The sequence below is a fragment of the Balaenoptera musculus genome, chromosome 5, assembly GCF_009873245.2.
Source record: "Balaenoptera musculus isolate JJ_BM4_2016_0621 chromosome 5, mBalMus1.pri.v3, whole genome shotgun sequence".
NCBI lineage: Eukaryota > Metazoa > Chordata > Mammalia > Artiodactyla > Balaenopteridae > Balaenoptera > Balaenoptera musculus.
Genome location: NC_045789.1, coordinates 27,386,890 through 27,406,724, shown reverse-complemented (window position 1 = coordinate 27,406,724; position 19,835 = coordinate 27,386,890). Strand labels below are relative to the sequence as shown.

The window sequence follows — 19,835 nt, the reverse complement described above, 5'->3', positions numbered from 1 at the left end:
AAAAAAAAAAAAAAACCCTGCTGTGTTTCATTTTTTGGAACATTTCTCCTTCTCCACTGATCTGGCAGGTGTTATTTATGACAACACACACACAGGTCTGTAGGGGTGAGCTGACACCCACAAGGCAGGACAACCTGAACCCTCTCCCTATATTTAGATCCTCCAGCTCCCCGCTTAACTGAATAATTTAATCAGGACCCTCTAGAAGGGAAACACATCCATATTCATCACAGGCATCAAAGGAAACATCTTTACAAGTTATATCCTTTTACAAACCAACATATGGTCTCACGCCATTCTCCCAATTGTTGAGCTCCTCCTCTGGGAAGAGCATGGAATTTTCTTTCTTTTTATCACTTGAAAAAATCACTTCCCTCCTAATTCAGTAAAACTGGGTGGAGGCCACTTCCTCCACAGGTGAGAGAAATAAAACTTGTTGCTCTGTCATTGTCAGGAATTTTAAAGGGAACCATGTATTTTATGTGCTTTCCAAATGGAAACAAAAGGCAGGCAAAATCTAGAGGAAGAAATCAGGGCACAGTCTCCAGGCTTTCAAATAAGACCCCCACCATATTTCTGTCATTTTGAGATGCTTCTAAATGAGAAAGCAGGAGCCCTTCACTTGGAATGAAAAAAGAGAGGTCTGAAGAGCAGCTTTCCACTTGGCAGCTGCTCTTTGAACAAAACACCTCTCTGAGCCTCAATTTCCTCTTCCATGAAATTTTGATTCCACCACCTACCCCGCTGGGCTGGTATCAGCCTTAAATAGGAATCGGTAAAGTTGATTTGAAAATTATAACATGCTGAAAAATGTTAACATATTTACAGAGCTGGTTCACAATAAGCTAATTCTAATATTTTGTTTACACACAAAAAAAAACAAAGTTTGTGTCCTAGCTTTTGTCTGTCCAGTGAAGTTCTAACTTTGTACAAAAAAAGGAAAGAAAATGATAGAAAGAAAGGCTGATGACCACTACAGTCATTCAACTCATTTGACAAACACCCACAATATACCAGTCACTATTCTAAGCACTGGGACACAGTGCTGAACAAGAGACAGAAACAGCTTTTTTTCTTTTTCAAAAAGATCATGCCTTCATGAGACCTACATTCTAGTGGTCAGGGAAGGCCTCACTGAGAAGGTGATATTCCAACAGAAGCCTGAAAAGGTGAGGGACGGAGCCACGTGGATATCTAGGGAAGCATGTCGCAAGCAGCGGGGGAGCAACGGCAGAGGCCAAGGGGCGAGAATATGCCTGACATGTTCCAGGGGCAGCAAGGAGTCCAACGTGACTGGGATGGAGAGAGCGAGGGGAGAGGAGGTCGGAGCAGACAGGAACGCCGCAAGGACTCTGTAGCTTTCCCTCTGAACTGAGACGAGAACCGCCGCGAGCTGGGAGCAGAGGTGCCAACGTGATCTGACTTCTAGATTAACAGGCTGACTGTGGTATGGCTGGGCTGAGAACAGCCTGAAAGGATGGAAGGAGGAGGAGGAGGAGGAGTGATAGTAGTAGGAAGGAGTAAAGAGACCAGTTAGGAAGCTACGGCAATTGTTACAGTTCAAGGTGATAAAGGTTTGGATCAGCCCAGCAGAAGTGGTCAGATCCCAGCTACTGCGTATTCTGAAGGTACGCCTATGAACAAATACACTTTATTGCTTAAGTAAATGAGGAAAATAATTAACCATAAAGTTGGTGAAATCTGTTTAATTTTTACAAGTGCAAAATCCCATATTATGGGCCTATGAGACTGAGTACCTGAGCTGGGGTCAAAGGTCACTGGAGATGTAGGCCAAGAATGATCCCAGGAGCAGCAGGAAGGGAATAAAGACACTAAACTGTAGGAATGAGGGTGGAGGATGGGGAGTGAGGCAGTAAAGTGAGTAACACAGAGGGGAAGTGTGGTATAACCTGACAGGACAGTCAAAGGTGGGTGTTTTTATGGAGGATGGTGGAAGACTGGTCTGGAGGAGACAGTTAGGAGGCCCCTGCCTCCAGCAGGCCCTGTGGTATGAGGGTGAGGAGAGAAAACAGCCGCAGAAACAGCTGCAAGGGAAGCAGCAGCCTCAGGTGCATCTGATCTGTGTTCAAGATCATTCATGTTCCACACAACCCAGGCATCTAACAATGGAGTGATTAAATAAATTACAGTACATCCGACAATGATGTAACTGCTAAAAAAAAAAAAAGGGGCGGGGGGGGGGAAGGACAGCCTTTCATGTCTAACATGGGAAGAAAACCATACTATAATTGTTCAGTTAAAAAAAGCTAGAGAACCATACATATAGTACAATCCCATTTTAAAAACACAAATAGAAACGAAACCTGCACATGTATAATATATGCACACCTTTAAAAGCCTGGAAGGAAATAAACAAATCTGAACAAGTGGTTACCTTTAGGAGTGAGCTGGCAGGAGGGGAGTTCAGGAAAGCAGACCATTTTTACTTACAACCAATTACGGTTTTCAATTTTAAGACTCTAACAATAAAAACAAATAAAAACTGAAAGTAGGTAAGAGATCTATTCTACACGGCTCCAGGAGACAGTATTATGACCAACAGGTGACAAGATTTATGGTTTTACGAAGAAAAAAAATAATAGAAAGTGTCTCTGCACAGAATGGAATTATCACTGAACTAGGATTTTCAGAGAAATGTATTCTGATACATGGGGTTGGGATATATGACCTAATTCTGGGTGAATATGATATGGGTGGGAATGTATTTTTTTGTTATACAATTCAGCCGTATGATCAAAAAATTCAATTTTACAAAATGGCATATTATAACAAAAAGTCAGTTTCCTCTCCGTTCTAGTTCCTGGTCCCCTCTCCATGAACAAGTTCAAATCTCCTTCCAATTTTTCAGGGCGTGAATTTCTTACCAAAGAAATGTTTTGTATCACTCAAATATCTCAAGAGCAATTTGGTCCTGTCCCTTTTCCAGTATGTAAATCTGTTATCTGGAAGAATAAAATAACTTCTCAAAATCAAAAGTTTACATAACCAGTGAAACAAACCTTGAGATGAGCCAGATTTCACTCTCCTCCATGATCAATGACATCCTGTTTTCAATCTGCCAAAAACTAAGCTGGACTTACAGACATTCACTCGGCCACCTCAGAGGAGACGCAGCCCTCTTCCACAACAGTAAGAGCTCCCTCCAACTAAGAGCGAAAAGAAGCAGATGCTCGTCTTTCACTGGGTTAGGAAAACAATGCTGTGGATACAAGCATCACCTATAGAATTAGGTGAGACCAGCACCATCAATCTAGATCTCTTCTGCCTCAGATCACTTGTTCAGTCAGTTCTATCCATTAACCTCCCCTCAGTGAGTTACTGACCAATCGAGATGGAAAAACCTAATAAACAGAGCGCTCTTAGAAGGCTTCAGAACACAAGTTCTCCTCCTTTGTACGTTCAACTACTAAGAGGCGTCAGTCTCCACCAATTCACTATGTAACTGAACAGTACTTTAAGTGCTTATCCCCAACGTAAAGGTGCAGTAGGAAGAAAATGGGTATGAAACAGTTCCCAGCATCACCCTGCTCACCGTTATGGGGGGCTGGGGGTTGAAGAACCGTATTATCAGGTTGATTGTGACAGAGTCACAGGACGTGTTCAGGCTGTTCATCTAAGGGACAGTGGCCAAAAACCTTTGCCATTTCTTTACCACAACTACATCTCCTGTGCATCTTGGGCTTTGTGTTGCCTACCCTGATGTGGAAATCCAAACGAGTTCAGCTGACTATCAACCACTTGCATCAGTGGGGATGAACCACGGAATGGATTATCCAAAGCAGCCTTAATAAAACTTAACCATTGCTTTTCGAATATGTATTATGCTTTTATCAAAGAACACTTTTAATTCCTTACCACATGTTGCTTACACTAACCAGAAAACTATTATATACTCTGAGAACGTAGTAAATTCTAAAGAAATGCCGGCTCAAGATTCAAATATTGCTGTGGAAAAATCTATACGTGGATGACAGAGACTTAGGTATAATGGTTTTATTATGTTATAAAAACTTAAAAACATATTTCGTCACATAAATCACTTTCTCCTCCTCTGGAAATTCATTCTATTGGCAACAGTCTTTACAGAACGTCTGAAACACCCCAGTTTGAGGACTCCATAAACTCTCATCCTCATCACCACCCACTTCGAAGGGAGAGAGGACTGTCACGCAGGTGGCTCTATGGGTGACATCACACAAGAGTGTATCCATGGTCTCTTGTCAGTTTCCAACACAGCTCAAGTATTCAGAGGGAATAAAAGATCATTCTCATATCGTCCTCGTCATCACCATCACCACCACACACTGTCCTGAGCACTTTATACCTATTCCCTCTCTTTAATCCTTATGGGAATCCTATGATGTAGAGACTATTTTAGAGATGATGAAACCGAGGTGCAGAAAGGTTAAGGGCTTGCCAAGGCAACCCCTCTACCACCCTGCTTCTCCTAAATAACCTCCTCCTTTGTCTCATGCATAAAGTAGAGGGACTGACAAGCAAGGATGTGCTTATGGTTTTACTTTAATCCCCCTGGTTCCTTCTCTCCCCAACTTATTTTTGTTTTCGTTGTTGCTTTCCTTCTTGGCATCTTGCCACTTTCCTAGAACATGAAAAAACCAAGAGTTTTATCAGGGCAGCGATGACAAAATTAAATTCATTTTAATCTAAACAGCCTAGAATAGGGATAAGTAGTTGTAAGCTATAACTCAACAACGACACAAGGAAATTGGCACCATTACCTCACACCAACAGCCCACGTATGTGTTCATCTCTTAATACTCTTTTCTTATGATGAGGCTGCGGAATATTAAAATTAAACTCCTTTTAAGAAATTCACTTTCTTTACATTCCCACTGATTGTTCTTTTTTTTAAATCTAGTTTATTTTTACCAGTTACTGTGTAGTGGTTTAAAAAAAAAAAAAGACGTATAGACTGTATTTTCTTATCCATTCCTAAAAGGGAGACACTTGCGCTGCCTCAAACTCCTCCTTTATAAATGATGCTATAAGAAACAGCAGTTTAAAAAGTAAGATTTTAGTAGATAGCCTTTGTTAAGATTGGAAATTTTCCTTTTATTCTGGTTGTCTCAGAGATGGATTGATTGATTGCTTTATTGGATTTATTTTTTTAATGTTTTTTTTTTTTCCAGTTTTACTGATTGTTCTTAGTATCCTTTACTGAAAACATAAGCAAAACAGAACAAAAATTACTGGCTCATTTCTTTGTGTGTGAATTAATACTGTCCCATTCAAGCAAATGTAGAGATGGAAAATAGCTGAAGGACTCTTTCAAGTACCATATTTTATTATAGGTAATTTTTAACGGCTCAGTCACAATCCTATCTACAGATAACGGCAAAAAACAGTGCTCTTGACTCTAGAGGATTTGGGAGAGGGGCTAACACAGCAAACGGCATACGGGTGTGGCAGAAACAGCCGTCTGTGACGCTACCACTTCAGTATCCTATCTGCCTCCTAGTCCCCTTCCTTATCCCCTATTCCAGGGTTTCTCAACCTCGGCATTTCAGGACATTTGGCAGCATGCCTGCTGGTGGAAACAGCCCTGCCCCCGCCCAGCTGTGACACCCAAGCACTCCTCCAGACTCCGCCAGATCACCTCCGCTGACGCTCTTCTCTTCCTTTTCTCTTTGCGCTCTTGGTGCCCCAGGTCGCAACAGCTTTATTTATTAGCTCTACTTCTAGACTCTAGGACACAGGGAATTGCTGATTCCTTCAAGAAGGGAAAAGCGAAAGCTCTCAAACACACATATCCTTTCTTTCTATCTCTTCTCTCCTCAAATTAAAAAAGGGGGAGCAAAAGTTAACCCTCAGAACTACCTGGGTCGTCTGGAGGACCTAGAACAGGTATCACCCAGCACCAAGTGCTGCTGGGTATCAAAGACGTAGTTCATATTCACAGCAGACCTACAACATACCACAGGTCCTATTTCCTGACATGTTTTTAAACACATCAAAATGAAAAAATTCACTCATCACTACCATGTGTCAAGCTGACAGTTCTCAATGCTGTTGTACATTAGACTCACCTGTGGTGCTTCTTTAAAAGCTCCCCAACCGTAACCCTGGAACCAGACCCCCCCAGGGGCGGGCCCTGGCATTTTTGCGGTGGTTGTCATTCACAGGATTCTGATGTGCAAAGTGAGAACCACTGTGCTAACATGAAGATCGTGAAGATACTGTCCACATACCCTCAAGGAACTCAGTCTAAAGAATGAATAAGATAACTGTAATAAAAGCTATTAAAACAGAAGTCACATTAGATAAGCAGGTTCGTATTTTTCCTCAAAGTTACAATCTCAGTGCAAATCCTACATTTATGACCCCTTACCCCAACTTTATCAAGCTCTATAAGAGACACTATGAACAGAAGTATACGTAGAGATGCTCAAAAACTTGCTGAAAGAATCCACTAAGCTGGAGGTGGGCACGGCGCAGGAGCTCTACCAACTACATCAGATTTCTTTCCTAATCCCTTGACTCTGAAAGGCTATCCCAATTACTGAAAAAAAAACACTCAAAATAAGACGCTATAACATGAATAACGATGGCTCGTTACTTAGCTTTTCATATAATCATAGTCTCCTCTTACCAGTTAAGATTGCTTCTGCACAGCAAAAACTGACTTAGATGTTTCTCTCTCCCTCCCCGAAACAGAGCCCAGCGCTGGATGCATGAAACATTTGCTGAATTGATTAATATTGGCTCAACAAAAAGCAGAACTGCTCAGTGAGGATGCACCAATTTTAAAGGAGGCTTTCCTGGAATACAGATCAACACCTCAGCCTGCACAGTGTGACAAGACAGAACTCTTCAGTGTTTCCATGCAAATAAATGCTATAAATACAGCTTGGATGCCAATCATTTCAAGGATAATCAAATTAATTTTGCTCACAGTTTAACAGAAGGCCATTTGAAACCAATCAGACGTTCTCTCGAGCTTGAACAAACTGAACAGAAGTCCTGAGCACACAAACACGAACACTGGGAAAATAAAGAGGTTGTTATTAATTATGCAGACTGCAAAGCCAGCAACGGACACAAAGCAAAACAGGAAGCCGTAACAGATGGGAGGGCAAGCTATGTACAGGCAGCTGTGCTGAGCTGTCACAGGGCTAAAGGTGTACTTCCTAAAGCAACACTCACTGTAGCATTACCACTCCCTTTCACACAAAGCTACCCATAAAATTAAAGACCCATTTTGATAAAATTAAGGCTCGTGTTGCCGGCATTCGTCCTCCCTCCCCAACTTTGCTTAAAGAGTTTGAAGGACGGCTCTGACCAATGCGTACCAGTTCCGGCCCCCTACTCCCAGTCACCATCCTCTGAAAGGACGTAAGAAAGAAGAGGCGGGGGTAACTGGCCTGTGGCTGAAATTGGTGGTAAGCCCGGGGGTGAAATTCAAAAGCCTTGTTTTCCCCCAACTCTGAAATATTTGCAGATCACTTAAGAGAGAGGAGATGGTGGGTCAGAAGATGCTGATGAATCCTCTTCTGTCTAGTGGCCAGGTAAAAACTCAAGGCCGAGCTAAGACTGGGTGTACTTCGGTTAGGTAAGGACCCTACCAATAACCACCTTACGGGCAGCACATGAGAAGCCTTTCTTACGCCCACGACCTTAACTATTACCCTTAAGAGACAATCTGGGAAATCAAATGCTAATGCCTAACTTTAAATTTTCTTCACTTCATAAAAGGTTTTACTATGTGGGAGAACTTCTTATTTCAATACCTTATGAACCAGTCTAGCTCAATAAGCAAAACCATGTTCTAAGACCATCACTGTGTCTCATATGAATACGAAAATGCCACTACAGATCAAATCTAATACTGCGACTCAGGTGGGAGAGAAAGAGGCCCATTTCGATGTGCTCTGTGGAGTACTGGTATCCTTAAGGTTCACCGATCGTGCCAGCTGGTTGAGAACCTGCATAGAGCTGAGAGCCCCTAAAGCGCTGGGAACACCTCACATTCTAATGAGGAGACTCCTAGCCCAATGTCATGAGGGTAGTGGGGCAACATCAAGGAAATGGGATGGAGATGGCCTGTCTCTCATAACTCCAGCTTACATTCATTGGGTACCTCCTTGTGACCTCAGCTTCTCTTAGGAGGCAGGGAAATTTTGGCTTCCTTTCCTTCAGTGAGAAAAGCCCAGTTTCCCCAGACTGATCCTTCCTGGTCCACAAAGAATGATACAATAAAGTAAAAGAGAAGACATCGTCCCCATTCCAGTGAAGAGTCTCATCCAGGACTCGGCAGAACAGTTCATGTCTACTAGTAGTTTGCATTTCATTCGTTTGTGAATTGTTCCTGTCCTTTACCAATTTTTTTAGGAGCCCAGAATTTCATTTGTTTTTTTTTTTTAATTGAAGCATACTTGATTTACGTTTCAGGTGTATGTACACACACACACATTCTTTTTCAGATTCTTTTCCATTATAGGTTATTCCAAGATATTAAGTATAGTTCCCTGTGCTATACAGTAGATCCTTGTAGTTTATCTATTTTACATAGAGTAGTGTGTATCTGTTAATCCCAAATTCCTAATTTATCCCTCCCCCGCTTTCCCCCTTGGTGACCATAAATTTGTTTTCTACGTCTGTGAGTCTTTTGTAAATAAGTTCATTGTATCATGTTTTTAGATTCCACATATAAGTGATATCATATGATACTTGTCTTTGTCTGCCTGACTTCACCTAGTATGATACTCTCCAGGTCCATGTACCAATTTTTCTGTAGGGGTGGTATTTCCTATTGATTTAAAAAGTTTTTTACAAGAAGAGTAACTTGCTGCAAATTTGAAAGGTTGTATTTTTGTGTGTGGTCATTCAAGACTGTGTGTTTGGTCACATAAATGTTGTCAGACCTATAAATTTTTCCTTTATGGTTTCTGCCTTCAGAGCCATGTTTAAAACAGCTCTACAGGGACTTCCCTGGTGGTCCAGTGGTTAAGACTCCACACTCCCAAAGGAGGGGGCACGGGTTCGATCCCTGGTGGGGGAACTAAGATCCCGCATGCCACACAGCGTGGCCAAAAACAAAAAACAAAAAAAAAAACAAAAGAGCTCTACAGGCAGCTATTAGAACTACCCCCGCCCCCGTATCCCCATCTCTTGAAAATGACAATTCACTCAATCAATGACAATATCGAGACTCCATCTCCCCCTTTCCTTCTGACACTATGACAAGAATCCATGCCGGAATCTTTCTTCACTGCGTGTGTATTCTCTAATGAAAAAAAATTTTTTTAACACTAATGAATAGTGTAAGAAAAATCCATAGATAAATTCACAATACTTACTTTGAAAAGCTCTGGGCAACTTTAAATAGCTTTTTAAAATCATTAAAGGGCATTCTTCTCTTAGTTCAATTACTATACTTTTCTTAAAAACCTTTAGCTGGCATTGTCAGGGAAACGCTCCATCTACAAATTCCCAAACTTGCTATTTCACAATTTCATTACCGGGATTCCCATTGCTTAACCCTTCTCAGTTCATTTAATCCATTAGACTCCTTATAACCTGTAACCCCTTATCTAGATTGGATTCAATATTGCTCTCATTAACGTTCTAGACCCTACAATCACATTGACTCTTACAAATATTAAATAGCTAACATCTTCCAAATGCTTATTATGTGCCAGGTCCTAGGCTAGGTCCTTTATGTATTCTGTACTTCACTGACTGCAAGATGTACCCTCTCCTAACCAGGAGATTTACAATCAGTGGTATGTTGTGCCTAAATGATGGTTTTTTTCCTCAGTAGTACATGAAATAACATCTTCTGATTAACAGCATCTTAGATGAAATATGGAAGGATAACTCATCTCATCTTTCTATCAACCCTGCGGCTGATACTATTATCTCTATTTTTCAGATGAGGAAAGTGAGGTTCAAAAGTTAACGGTCACAACATTGTAAATCAACTATACTTCAATTAAAAAAAAATTAGAAAAAAAAAAGTTAATGGCAGCTTTCCCAAAGTTATAAAAGAGCAAGTCAGTGTTGGGGGCTGGGACTTAAACCCAGGCAACCTGACTCTAGAACCTCATTTCTTAGCCTATTTTCTATCCCTCAGCCAGAATCATCTCTGCCAACATTCCTCTCCAATCTTACTTTCAGGCCACCAAGTTACACTGAAAAGCAACAATTACTAGTCTACTCTACAGTCGCATCAAACCTCACCCCAGGCTTCCTCCCACTGTTCAGCCTCTGAATTCGCCATAGATTTCCTGGCACATCACCTACAATGGTTCTTCCAAAACTTGTCCATTATTCTTAAACTTCCCGTACCATTTTCTGATTCTCCCGGCTCACCATCCCAATGAAGGGACTGACTTGCCTCCGACACTACTGGGAAAACCAGCGCAAGCTGACAGGAGCTCTGTGCCATCTGCTTTCCTCTCTCGGACCCCATTCTGCTTCCTTCTCAGACAATCTCCCTCCTTACCATGACTCATATTTTGTCACCTGCGCTCCAGATCACTAACTCCATCATCTTTGATTGCTTTCTGTCCATTAACTTCTTTCCCTCAACCTTCAAATAAGAAGTCGTCTCATCAATTTTGGAACATAAGTCACTCGAGGGCATAGAAGACTGTTTCTCATTTCTTAATATACTCAGTCTCTTCACCTCAGCTGCATTCACTTGATTACCCTGACCTTCTCTCCTTCACCCTGAACCATACAACATGTGCCCCCTTTGAACCTTCCTCTGGACTCTCTCTTCCCTTGGCTTCCTGGTTTAACTTCTCCTCTGACCCCACAGCCTTCTTCCAGTTCCTTCTTTTGTCTACTTCAAACATGCCTCTCTCCTTTCTACCACTTCCTAATTGTGGGCATCAGTGGAAGATTCAACCCACCAGCTCTCTGTTTCTCTGTTCATGATCCTCTCCAAATACCCATCCATGCCTGGACGTTCCACCATCATTCCCAACAGATCACTACTTGGCATCTACGTAAAGCTCCGAGCCCTTCCCTAGGCTTTAGCTTAGTTATGTATCTCCAACTTGCCTGTAGAATACTTAGATACCCCACCTTAAATTCAACCTGTCAATTCTAATTTCTCATTCACAGAATTTTTATTCCTTCCACAACCAGTTCTTCTCTATTCTTAAGTAAAGGCTTTATTAATTTTCCAGCCACTCAGGTTGGAAACTTAAGAATAATGTGACACCCCTCTTTCCCATTACTCTATAGCCAAATAACCGCCAGGTGTCTTTTCACTCACAAAACCCACCCCATCCGAGAGAGAGAACTCAAAGCGCTTTCTCATCAATCTCCTGGCATATGGGCTCTACCCTCTCCAACCCGAACTGTAAGTTCAAACACCTTCTGTGACTTCCCAATGCTTGCTAATTCTGGCACGCTGAGGCCCTCAAACCCTCATCCTCAACTCAACCTTCCCAAACACCTCTCCCAGCTCACCATATGGGACCCCATCAGGAATACTCTCTGTGGTCAGGCAGAGCTGCAGACTGGCCTCCAGATCTGTGCTGTCCAATGTGATAGCTCACTGTTAAACAGGTGGCTGTTTAAACATAAACGAATGAAAATTTAAAATGCAGTCCTCAGTTGCACCAGCCACATTCTAAATGCACGACAGCCACTTGTGGCTAGTGGCTATAGTGCTGGACAGCACAGATACAGCACATTTCCATCACTCCGGAAAGTTCTATCGGACAGCGCTGCTCCCAACACTCCTGGTTACCTTGAGTCTTCCACGCCGCTACTCTGCCCAAATGTCTCTTCCTTCTCCCTACGCAAACCCACACGTCCTTCCACACCATGGTGGGCCTCATGTGAACTGTCTGTACAACTTACCCCTATATTACCCTGCAACAACTCTTGTGATGTTGCATTTAATTTTTCATTTTTGTGGGTCTCCTCACTAATTACTGAGCCACTCTGAACTAACAGACTCACTAAGTGAAGCATATGCTCATTACCACACTGCATCAAAATTTTCAAATAAGGAGATATTTAATACCCCTCTCCGCCATTAAAAAGACATGTTTTCCTTCAATCTAAACAAAAGATCTTGCATTTAGCTAACTAAATAATGACTTAATTTAATGCCTAATTATAATACTTGAAAGATAATTAGTTCCCTTTTCTTCTTGTGGTATTCGAAACTGAAAGAAAAAAAACTATAAAGGTCTGAAATACTTCCACTTTGCATAAGCACACCGCAAAGAAACCACAAAAGATAGACATGGAGAGGAAAATGAATGAATAGTTTGAGTAACTATACCCTAACTATCTGGAATTGTAGAAAAAAATATAGTACAGCTGCCCTAAAATTAAGGGGAAACTACAAATAAAGCATTAAAAAATTACACATATAAATATATTTTTGAATCAAAAGCTAGATCCCTCTATCCTCCTTTTTGCAAACATGACATAGTGAATATTTATTTTCATCGTGAGCTCAAAAGCATATAGATGCATAAGTAACTGCTGTGTATGCTGTATGTGTTCCTTGAAATCCAGGCTTGTTTGTCTCAAGAAAATTAGTTAAGAAATCAATCCACCAACCATAGACCTGGGTTCTATATAAGGCTCCTATGTGAACACTAGGAACCAAGCAGAGAGATTTGGGAGAATTGCCAGGTATGGATTCCCTCAAACCTTAGAGAGTTTGATGCTTTATCTTCAAGAGGGAATGTTCTCTAAAGTTCTGATTTTAGCTCATTAAAAAATCACAGGGCTTCCCTGGTGGCGCAGTGGTTAAGAATCCGCCTGCCAATGCAGGGGACACGGGTTTGAGCCCTTGTCCAGGAAGATCCCACATGCCGCGGAGCAACTAAGCCCATGCGCCACAACTACTGAGTCTGCGTGCCACAACTACTGAAGCCCTCGTGCCTAGAGCCCGTGCTCCACAACAAGAGAAGCCACCGCAATGAGAAGCCTGCGCACCGCAACAAAGAGGAGCCCCCGCTCGCCAAAACTAGACAAAGCCGGTGCGCAGCAACGAAGACCCAACGCAGCCAAAAATAAAATAATAAATTAATTTTAAAAAAATCACAAAGATGTTAGATTAAACTGCTCAAATACTGCAGTTCCCAGTTATCAGCCTAAAAACCCGATGCAGTCATTGGAGTTGAACTGTTTTTGAAAGATTGGCTTTTCCCATCTGAAAGACAGCTTTCCTTATGCAAATGAATGTTCTACAGGGCCCGCTCATTTCTGCAAGTCAGCAAGCAATAGCTGTAAATGTTACTTTTTTGCCTAGGACTAGTAGTACATCTCTAAAACTGACATTATTTTAATAATGAACACCATAGTGAAGATTTTGACTTAGATTTTAAGTAAATACATTCATGCAACTTAGTTTTTTGTTTTTTTTTTTAAAGGCAGTAACTCCAGAAGTATTAAAAATACTTCAGGTATTTTTGCAGCAAATCAGATGACAGGTCACCAGATTAGCCTAAATAGTTGCAATACGACGTTAATAGCAGAAAAGGGGGATAAAGAGTCAACAGTTTTCAATTCGAGGCAAAATGGAGATGCCTCTATTTGTTATCAAAGCGCTTCCTGCTAATGTTGGTACCAAAAATGAAGACCAGAGCCTCCAGGCTGGTGAACACATCAAGGTGCTATGGGGATGGGGAGCCTGGAGAGGGCATGGAGCTCACGGCGCCCTTCCCCCATACCTTGCCCCGTGCATCTCTTCCATCTGGCTGTTCCTGAGTTATATCCTTTCATAATAAACCGGTAATAGTAAGTTTTAAAAAAAGAAAAGAAAAACCACATACAGAAGTACAATTACACAGAATACTTCATCAGCCTCAATGTCATTTTATAACTTTATATTTCATTTCTAAATTTTTATATTTAAATTATCCCTTTTCTCCTTAGATCTTTCCAATTCTCTCCCTAGTACCTCCTAACTCCTTCCCTAAATACCCCAATCTCTGACTTTTGGTTAGGAATATGATTTGTTTTTGAGAGCCAAAAGAGGAGATTTGTACAGCAGACTTGCCTGATTTAATTTGAACTTCGTAGAATCTCGGATCTACCATTTCCTAGTAAGGTCCCATTGACTAAATCAGGCATTAGGCGTTTCTTTTCCATCTCTAAAATTTAAAAAAAAAAAAAAAAAAAATCAATTTTAATCTGTAAAAAACATCTCTCTGAGGTTGTCAGACTTTTTGATTCATACTCAGCTCAAACAATGTTGGGTACAAAAAGTTAATATCATGCCAAAAAATTCTTCTTTCCTCCCCTCCCCAATTAACACTGGATATGCTCAGACCAAAGGCCCAGGAGCACAGCGAGTGAGGAAGGAAAAAACAAACAAATGGGAACTTGACAATGACAATGATCCAGGTGCAGGCTTTCCCTCCTCCAATCACTGTATGGGTGACTTCAGGCAAGTCCGCTATCTTCCCTGGGCCTCGGATTGCTCAACTTGATAGGAACATCAAAGTAGCTTTTAACACTCAATATCTCTATTCTTTGTAAAGGAAATTACAAATCAGTGTTTATGAACACACTTGGCAAGGCAGTCCCATGGATGTCCTTCGCCTGAAATTTGGGTACTTCTGTGCACACACAAGCTTACCAGGGCATATAAGCATTTTTGGATTAGAGGATGGGAGTGTGATAGGGGATCCAGGGTTTCATCAAATTCTTAAATAGCCCTGACCAAAAAAAATAAAAATAAAAATGACTGAACTGTAAGACTATACAAAAGTAGACATAAATGTAAAAAGAGAAAAAAAATTTCAAGGAATTTTCAATGAACTATTTATATCTCAAGGTGCAGTGTTTACCAGCTAAAAAAGACTAATTTTAATGAGATAAACTGAACTACTAGAACTTTCTTTTTTAGTACCATCAGCTTGTGATTATACAAGAAAAAAGCAAGGGGAAAGTGACAAGAATAATCCAGAAAAGCAGAGATAAAACCAATTTGGCTTTGAAATGCATTACTTTTATGTCAGATTTAGTCTTCCAATTATGTTCTGCTTAGAGAGGTGTTAACATTATGTTTCCTTTCTTAAGCACTTAAAGGAAGACAACAGAAGATGGCCCAGAAAAGCACAACAGAAGGCAAAGTTGTCTAAAAGCTTAAAAAATAAAAGCGAAGTCATGTCTATACCAGAATAATAAAGCCCAGCAGAACAATGATTATTCAGGTATTCTAGATATATATATATATATATTTAAAAGTGAGGGGACTTCCCTGGTGGTGCAGTGGTTAAGAATCCGCCTGCCAATGCAGGGAACACGGGTTCGAGCCCAGGTCTGGGAAGATCCCACATGCCGCAGAGCAACTAAGCCCGTGCACCACAACTACTGAGCCTGCGCTCTAGAGCCCATGAGCCACAACTACTGAGCCCATGCACCGCGACTACTGAAGCCCGTGCGCCTAGAGCCCATGCTCCGCAACAAGAGAAGCCACCGCAATGAGAACCATGCGCACTGCTACGAAGAGTAGCCCCCGCTCAACACAACTAGAGAAAAGCCCGCGCGCAGCAACGAAGACACAACGCAGCCAAAAATTAATTAATTAATTTTTTAGAAAAGTGAGGCTCTAGAGCGAGCGTGCCTTGTTCACTTCATGGCTAAGAATATAATCACTAGTTATGTAGCCTGAGGCAAGACAATGAATCACTCAGAACTCAGTTTCCTTATCTGTAAAACGTGACAACAACAGTACTTAGGGAAGTTTTGATGCTTAAATGAGATATGAGTATTAAAGACAAGGACACAGTAAAAACTCAGAAAAAAAATCAGCTACAATTATTTCTCCTACCCAAAGCTCTAAATCAAATTAGAAGCCATGACACCAATGATAAATATGATTGACAGAAAAGTCAACCTCATTTTATGCAGTAGCTTCAACTGTCACTTCCAAACTTTTATTTTAACAAGAGCAACTAGGAAGTAGCAAAATTAATTGACATATCTCTTTCTCCCTTCGACCCCACAAACTCATCCACAGAGGTAACAAGCAGAGAAGCAGCTGAAAGGTGAGTAGAAAGTGAGGATGAGGAGAGGCGAAGGGCCTAGAACAGCACTGTCCAACAGAACCTTCTGTGATGATGGGAATCTTCTATGTATACATTCTCCAAGGTGGTAGCCACTAGCCACATTAGCTACTGAGCACGCGAACTGTGGCTAGTGCTACTGAGATGAATTTTTATTTTAATTTAATTTTAATTAATTTCAACTTAAATACCCACACATGGTTATGGCTACCTAATTGGACAGCACAGCCCTAGATGATCCATAAATTGAATAAGGATTGCCAGAAATTTCAGCAAAAAATAAGAATCTTCTTTTCCTGAATTGTTTATATGTTCAATTCAAATATCTCTGTTTCCAGTGGAGACCTGGTAACTATGATGAAAGAAATAACGTATCAGCGTTTGCATCAATACAGTGCAACTCAGTGTTAATAAAAGGATCAGAGATGTGAAATATATGGTCCTCTGATATTTTATAAGGTCCCTAAGGTCAAGTTAAATTCAAGCTCACATGAAGCATGATTCAGTGCATGGATCAGAGCTGCAAAGGTCCTTATCAGCACCCTCAAAGCATCTGTTTCTCCACTACCAAATGGAAAGCTACTTAGACGATGCAGACTGAACATCCCTTAATTTAGCTTCAATTTTTTCAGAAATTCAGAGTTCTGTAAGCCTTTCCCCCTTTTCAGAAACACTAGCGTTCCTTGCCAGTTTGGCCTTTCCACTATAAACAAAATCCATGTACCACCCATATCTGAAGGATAACGCCAGACTCCTGCTTAGCCGCCCCTGTAATATGGTTTAATTATGATGACTGAACTAATAGGCTGACATCATAGACTTTTACAGGCTGACCCCATGTCATCCTGATGTATCATTTTGCACCAGTTCAGTGCTGTAAATCAATTTAAGATCTCAAGCAGGTTGAAAAGGCTGGTAATGATGCTTTCTCTGCCGTCTCTGGAGACTCTACATTATACACAACTTACATTATTTATAAAGCCTCAATGATGCTTCCATTAGCCTTGTAAGACTACACAAATGAGATCTTTTATACACACACAACTTGGCCTTGATTATGTAGGCGACTGCAGCTTAAATATACTCATCTAATTACACTCAAGTTTATTCTTTCTCCACTCTAACCAAGTTACTAAACCCAGAATTACTAGAAATCAAAATTACAAACTGCAATTTAGTTTTCAACTAATAAATGTATTTGGAAAAATGAGACTTACTTCCTCTTAATGCTTTAATGAACTTAGTAGAAAAAAAAATTAAATTCCAAGGTGTAAGAAGTTAATACTTTAAATTGCCTAAAAACTGTCATTTCTCTAAAATGCAAAGGTCATCAGCTCTTCAAGGGTATAAAACCAAAGGATACTGCAAAAAGGAAAAATGTATTTGGTTACATACCTACGGTTGGAGGGGTCAAAACTAAATCAAGGACAAATCCCTACCGTCAGAAGAAACCCGATCCTGCCTGGATCCTCCAGAGGCTCAGACATCACCCACCTCTAGAAAATCATCTCCCACGACCCTGGTTACAGTTTCCTAAGAACTGCAATATTACACAAATGTACACCACCTGCACAGAAATATCAAATAACTACAAATGGGAAAGAGGGAGGGAGAGGGGAGGACAAACATTTAAATCAGTTACAGCATATTTAGGCCTGGCACCTCCGTCAGAATTAACACTGATGCAAAATATTTATACTAATTGAAAATCCCGGGGCAGTGCACATTGATTCTGCCCTGATTCTTTTTCAATCGTGGTTCCAATACAGCTCAGCTACCTCCAATAAAGCGTCAAGTGGTAATGAGAAACAAGATGAAAAATCAACATGGGCAGAGAACAGTTTTCTCATTGTGCTACTGAATGCAGGCATGTTATCCACGGCAGGTAATGAAAGCGAGAAACGTTCTGAAATAAAGGCATTTTGCGATTGAGCTGCTTGCTAGGAGTTTCAGTAAGAGGAAGCACATACAGAGATCAAGCAACTTCTCTATCATTCCACCTACTGTGAAATTTCAGCTACAATGGCAAGAGAACCTCAGGGGAAAGAAAGAGAAAGAGGCCGGCTGTCACAGCACTCACGACGACGATGTTTTCTCGGGAGAGGGCTCGGAGACGCGCCTCGATTTTCAGAAGGGAAGCGCCCGGCCGGGGATCTTGCAAGTGCATTGAAACATGGTCCGCGCCGCAAAATAAACAAAAGCCGCAGCTACTGTAGTTGTAAGATCCGGCAGGCATTTGTTCCCCCTCCCTTCCCAAAGTACATCAGGGAACCGCTCTCCCTGGAAGCCTTCATATATATTAAGCAACGAGAAAAACAAGCCCACGTCTGTCTCTCTCACACCCTACACCACCCCCCCCCATTCCTGCAGAAACAACCCCGAGAAACACTAACAAAGACCGGGCGCAGAGTAAATGAACAGTTGCTGCACAGCGAACTCACAAATACACATGCAGTGAGGCAATCGAATCCGGGAAAGGGAAAGGAATGAGACGACACTCGGAGACTCCGGGGGGTGTAGACGGAAGAGAAAAAAAAAAATTACGCGCGCCGCCGCCGCCAAACCTTTGAATAAATGAGAGGGAATTTCAGTGCGAACTTTCCTTGACCTCGACCCCCAAGACGCTGGTGGGGCACAGGAAGGAGCCCGCCCCGGACGCGGAAAGGGCACCCAGGGCACCGGGTGTCCCCCTTACGCCAGCCCCGCTCCGCGGAAAGGGCAGCGCCGGCGGCCGCCCTCCGACTCCCGCAGGGGTCGCCCGGGCCGGCGCGGGACACAATGGGCCCGCGGGCCGCGCCGACGGCCCAGGCTCCGCTGCAGGAAGGGAAAGGGAAACGGGCGGCGGGCGGAGGGGGAGGGTGGCCGCGGAGGGCCGGCCGCGGGCAGGGCCGGGGGCCGAGGAACGCGGCTTCCCCACCGCAGACCCAACAAAGACGCGGGGGGCACACGGGCCCGAGCCTTGCCCGGCTGGCCAGGCGCTAGGAGAGGAGGAGGTGGCAGGCTTGCTCCTCCGAGCGGCCGGGAGGCGCCATCATGGTGGGGGGGGGGAAATCCCCGGTCTGCCCCACGCGGGGAAGAGCCCCCTCCCCGCCGCAGCCCGCGCCGCCAGCCCCGCGCGCAACGGTGGCCACCCGGCCGGCCCGCGCCCGCCCCAGCCCGCGGCGGCAGCGGCGGCGGCGCTGGGAAGCCGGGGGCGCCGAGGGGAGGGCGGGGACGCGACGGAGGGGAAAGTTGGGTTCGGGTCTGTTTCGCTTTACCGGGTTGGCTGCGCGCCTGTCCACGCGGGCGCACGCGTTGGCCGGGCGAGCGGGGTCCCCCGCCGCCCCGGTCAGGCCGGCCGGGCGCTGCGCTCGCAGGGTCCCTCCCCGCGCCTCGGCCCGGGCTCAGCGGCTCGGCCTCTCCTTCCTCCTCCCGCCCGCCCGCTCGCTCGCTCGCTCGCTCCCGGAGCCTGGATTGATCTGGTCGCGCTGGCGTCAGGGAGTCGGAGCCGCCCAGCCTCCACTCCTCAGCTGCCAATACCCGGCGCACTCGCCCGCCCGCCTGCTCTCTAGCTCGCTCACCCGCGCACTCGCGCGCGCCGCCGCTCCCGCCGCGGCTGCGCGACCAGGGATCCTCTCCAAATTCCCGTCCCCGCCGGCGCGAGCGCTGGGCCCGCGCCGCCTCCCGCGCCGCCAGCCCCACGCCCCGCCGGTTCTAAGGAGAAAACACCACAGCCCCTGCCTCCTTTAGCCCCGGGGGAGCGGACTCGGTGCCTTACCTGCCGGTGAAGTTCCGAGTTCAATTTTTATTTATTTGAAATGT

General features: G+C 43.4%; 1 protein-coding gene across 8 annotated transcripts in view; it reads right to left on the bottom strand.

The window, feature by feature from the left end:
• The window catches only part of SMAD1 (SMAD family member 1), an 83,711-nt gene extending 64,088 nt beyond the window's left edge, over nt 1–19,623 (bottom strand). The window contains exons 1-5 of one of the 8 annotated variants that reach the window (XM_036852897.1): nt 19,292–19,578; nt 11,464–11,566; nt 6,935–7,023; nt 6,632–6,825; nt 6,069–6,246 (exon numbers count right to left, since the gene is read on the bottom strand). The gene's annotated coding sequence lies outside the window, so the exon portion shown is untranslated. Of the gene's footprint in view, nt 1–6,068; nt 6,247–6,631; nt 6,826–6,934; nt 7,024–11,463; nt 11,567–18,038; nt 18,060–19,291 lie in introns of those variants that run through there. The other 7 variants (XM_036852899.1, XM_036852896.1, XM_036852900.1 and 4 more) reach the window with 7 other exon arrangements.
• Between the last annotated feature and the right edge of the window lie 212 nt (nt 19,624–19,835).